The sequence below is a fragment of the Mauremys reevesii genome, linkage group 25, assembly GCF_016161935.1.
Source record: "Mauremys reevesii isolate NIE-2019 linkage group 25, ASM1616193v1, whole genome shotgun sequence".
Lineage (NCBI taxonomy): Eukaryota > Metazoa > Chordata > Testudines > Geoemydidae > Mauremys > Mauremys reevesii.
The window spans coordinates 7,825,900-7,830,519 of NC_052647.1; the positions used below are offsets into that span (position 1 = coordinate 7,825,900).

At 58.7% G+C, this 4,620-nt stretch overlaps 2 protein-coding genes across 4 annotated transcripts in view; one reads left to right on the forward strand and one right to left on the reverse strand.

Moving 5' to 3' along the window:
- The window catches only part of LOC120391388 (maestro heat-like repeat-containing protein family member 2A), a 257,457-nt gene that overhangs the window by 174,235 nt on the left and 78,602 nt on the right, over positions 1-4,620 (forward strand). The window lies entirely within an intron of this gene.
- LOC120391375 (adhesion G protein-coupled receptor E3-like) overlaps positions 1-4,620 on the reverse strand; it is a 326,462-nt gene that overhangs the window by 4,502 nt on the left and 317,340 nt on the right. The window lies entirely within an intron of this gene.

Sequence of the window (4,620 nt, forward strand, 5' to 3'; positions counted from 1 at the left end):
TAGTGGAGTCGCTCACTTTAGAGAGGGGATGCTCAGGGATTTGCACACAGGAAGAAGGTGCATTTGTTTCCTACCCACCAGCCCCACAAACCCAGCCTGGGAGCTGGGAGTCAAGCTGGGATCTTTCTGGCTTGTTCTTCCGCATCATCAGTGGGGTGAGGAGTGTAGATGTCTGACAGGGGGCAACTCAACTGCAGTGCTGGGGCAGCTTAGTGTCCCTGGGGATGGGAAGGGTCCCAAGGGGACATTCAGCTCCCAGGGAGGGCGAGCCAGGAAATCTAGGTTCAAGTCAGATCTGGGGTGAGCCGGACAAGCACATGGAAGCCACATCCCAGCTCCCCTTCGGGATGGGCGCTGCACATACTGTTTGGAAGTTCCGTAGCCACCAGGATTCACCGCTGCAGAAATAGCCACCACCAGGGCTGGGAATCCGTAGCCGAACGGGTACATGAATCTCTTCTTGAACCGGCTGGCGCTGGTGTAATTCAGGACCTGCAGGTTCCTGATGGTGAGGAAGAGGTGCAGCCCCTCCAGGAACATCCAGCTGAAGCAGGCCAGGAAGAGGTAGTGCAGGAGGCCAGCAATGACAGCACACGCCACCTGGGGAAGACAGAGAGCCCAGGGACATTGCGTTGGGGAAGGGAAATGCTGAGTATGGGGGAGACCTGCTGTGGGGGGTCACACCTGGATTCCTGCTAGCACAGCTCTCCAGGTACAGCGCTCCGTGACCCAGAGACGGCAGGTTCCTCGGTCTATTGAGGGTCCTGCGGGTGCACATTGCTGATCCAGGAAGGGAGCAAAGATTAGTGGTTAGAGCAGGGGAGCAGGGCTCAGGGGATCCAGGTTCTGTTCCCAGCCCTGCCACAGAGTCACTGGGTGACCTTGGGCAAGTCACGTAAGAGAGGAATTGAGGCACAGGGAGACTGTGACATAGGGATAGAACTGGCTGAACTCCAGGGGTTGGGGACACTCAGAGCACTGTGCCCAGTGTGAGGGGGCCTAACGGGGTGGAACCATCCCTGTGGGAATCCCCCCATGTCCTGCACAGCCCAGAATCCAGGGAGCACAAGGGGTTCAAAGCCACACACCCCAGCCCTGCTGCAAGTGGAGGAACAGAGCAGGGGAGAATCAGGCCGTACCTGAGTGCGGATGCGGGTCACCGTGGTGAGGAAGAGCAGGTCGGCCAGGAAGAGGCAGAGGCAGAGCTGCAGGTGGAGGGAGGTGCTGACGTTGCGGATGGAGCGGCACAGGAGGAAGGTGAGGATGGCCAGGAAGAGGCACAGCAAGGAGAGGGTCAGTCCCATGTAGGTGATGATGGTCAGTGGGTAGCTCTCCTGAAACACAGCAAAGGGAGAATCACCAGTGACCCCAGCCCAGCCCCCTCGGCTCCGACTCAGCCTTTTCCCCAGCAAAGCCTCCAGTCGCTCCAGGGAGAGCTTTGCCCACGGCTGAGGGCAGAGCTCAGGGTCCAGCCCTGTGACCCGAGTCTCATGGTGAGATACTGTCACTGTGGTGGGAGCCATTAGGACGGCGAAGCTGGAGAGATGGTCACAGCTGCAGGTGGTGTGAGTGCTGTTCCTGTGCACGGCGGTGCAGCCGTCCGGAGACCAGCTGCTGCTCTCGGCCACCACTTTCCAGTAGACGCAGAGAGCCTCTTCCTCCTCTTTTTTGGCCTGGAAACACAACAGAATCATCCTCATCCTCACGGGACCACAGAACGTCGTTTCTGTTATCACATGTCTATAGCAAACCTGAGGCCACTGACAGCTCCACGGCTCTCCCCAGGCAGCCCCCAGTGCCCACTGGAGCCATCCCGGTGACAGCGGAGAGAGAACACAGATCTTGCTGCTGCAAAAGCCCAGGCCCTGCTATTGGAGCAAAAGGGTAATAAATCCTTGCTAGCCGTTAGCACAATAAGGAATATGGCACATGGCTGAGCAGTTCCAACAGCATCCAGCAGAAGGCAGTGCTGAGTGCACACATACACATGGGCACCCTAACCACTTCATTACCGTATCTAAGTGTTTCCTGCTGATTCCCTGAACCCCACTATCTACAGAAAGTGGCTTTCCCGGTATTCCGGCTCAGGAGTGAGCTAGGCGGAGCTGTTACCCTGGAGTAGAGGTGGACAAACTTTTTGGTCCGAGGGCCATATCATGGAATAGAAATTATAAGATGGGCCATGAATGCTCACAAAATTGGGGTTAGGGTGTGGGAGGGGCTGAGGGCTTTGTTTGGGGGTGCAGGCTCTGGGGTGGGGCTGCGGATGAGAGGTTTGGGAGAGTGCTCCGGGCTGGGATCAAGGGGTTTGGAGAGCGGGAGGGGGTCAGGGCTGTGGCAAGGGTTGGGGCGCCGGGAGAGCCTGAGGGGTGCAGGGGCTGAGCGGTGCTTAACTCAAGCAGCTCCCAGAAGCAGTGGCATGTCCCTACTCCAGCTCCTATGCAGAGGCGTGGCCAGGCGGCTCTGCATGCTGACCCATCCGCAGGCACCACCCCTGCAGCTCCCATTGGAGCACCGGAGGGGGCCATTGGAGCGTGTAGGAGCCGGAGTGGGGCCATGCAGTGGCTTCTGGGAGTCGTGTGGTGAGGCTCTTGACCCAGCAATGCCCTGGCCAGAGCAGAGCTGAGCCACGTGGTCTGTCTCCCCCGACTTAACACTCTGACCAGAGTGGGGCCGAGCTGTGTGGTGCGGCCCCCAACCCCAGTGGGAGCTCGTGTGCTGTCTTCAAATGGCTTCCCGTCTGGATGCAGCCCGCAGGCTGTAGTTTGCCCACCTCTTCCCTACAGCATGTTGCACAGCCCTGTGTCGTGGTGCAACCCCCAGTAACCTCCTCCAGTAAAACAGCCCCAACGCGTCAGGAATAAGGAGGCCTCCTCTTCTCAGGACCATTGGGAGCCAGAAAGGCAGCACGGTCCAAATGCCCAGAAGGAGATGGTACCTTCTATATGCCCCTCTGGAGCCTCAGATAGGGAGCAAAGCGAGGGGATCTCCCTCCACGCACCTGTCTGTGGCGCAGGGTGAAGTTTGCGGGTCTGGAGAGGTTAATGGGTCTCCCGTCTCTGACGGCCCCACTCACCACCCTGGAGTTGAGGTGACTCTTCTCCAGCTTCCCACCAGCTGGTAGATTTCCCTCGCTGAGACGTCTCGCACTGATGATGGAATCCAGGGTGGAGTAGGAAATAAAAGCAGCAGCCCCCACACCAGCTGGGAGAGATGATCCCTCGTTAGGGAGATGGAGTCGCTATGGCAAAGAATGAGCCTGCCAGGTGCCCAGGGGTCACAGTGAGTCTGTGGCAGATCTGGGAATGGAACCCAGGATCCTGGCCACAACTCTGAAGATTTAGCCACTGGACTAACTGGCTGGAAACATCCAGCTGCAGGATGCTGAGATGAAGATACAGATTTTCTCAGCGAGACCAGGAGAGGGGCTGGCCAGGGATGAGCTTCCCCTGGTGCTGGAGGATTCGGGGCCCTGAATATGGCAGCTGAGGGTACATGTTACCCTGGTCCCCCACATTGCCATTTGGGGGTCTAGCTAGACTAGGGCATCCTTGCTCTTTCTATTCTCTGGGCCCACTTCATACCAGAGACCCTCTCATGAGCCGTCTCCCCCCTGTGCCCCCAACTCCTCACTGCTCAGGGCTCAAGCTGTGGGACAGGCAGGAACGAAGGTGTCAGCTCCATGGCCACAGCCTGAGAACCACATGCTCAGCCAGCAAGGAGCACTCCAGGGCTAGAGACAGAGGCCGGGGCCGGCCTGGGGATCCATGGGGAGGAAGGGGGGAACCCAGACTGGGGTTCGGTGCCCAGGAACCGCTCTGTGCTGTGGTTTGGGCCCTGGGTGTCTCCATCCCCAGGATGGTACCTTGTGTGGCTGCCCCGGTGACTGTATTACAGTGCACGACCATCGTCTCCTCGTGAGCTCTCAGCGTGAAGACCTCGCTGTGCTGGCTGCAGTTCCCTGTGATGAGCTGCGTTTGGATAGCTGCGGGGGGTGGGGGTGAGGAATGACAGAGCCCCTCGCTGTGAAACCACTTCCCTGGAAATCTGTACATTCTGGGACAGATCCACCCCCCTCCCCCACTCCGTTTGGAGCCGGGGGGCTTCAGGGCACTTTACACTGTGGGAGGTGGTTGTTTGGTGCCCCCCCCGAGTTCCACTGATCACCCCCCATCTTCCCTCCCCCCATTCTGGCTGTGTCTCCCTGGGGATGTTGCGTCCCCAGCAGGGGGAGTAGTGGGGGTGGGGGGAGGCACCTGGCTCAGCGCGGCAGCCCCAAGTGGTGAAATGCCAAATATCACATTTAAACCCTTCTCGGGCATTGCTGTTGCTCCTGGGGACACTGGCAGGGCTGGGTTATATTTCCTGGTGCAGGGGCCGTGCTGTTCTGTGTCTGTACTGAACACAGGCTCACATCATAATGATATAAAGGCTCTAACTTCCAGTGGATTTGGGGCACAGTGTGTAACCCCGTATCTCACGGCAGGCAGCAGGTGGCGCTGAGAGCCACACGTCCCCCCTCACCCAGAGACTCTGTCGTCATGTTCTGTGTTGTCCTCTCCGGAGACCAGAGCGCAATGGCCAGCGTGGACAGTTCCACTATCTGCAGGACGAACGTTA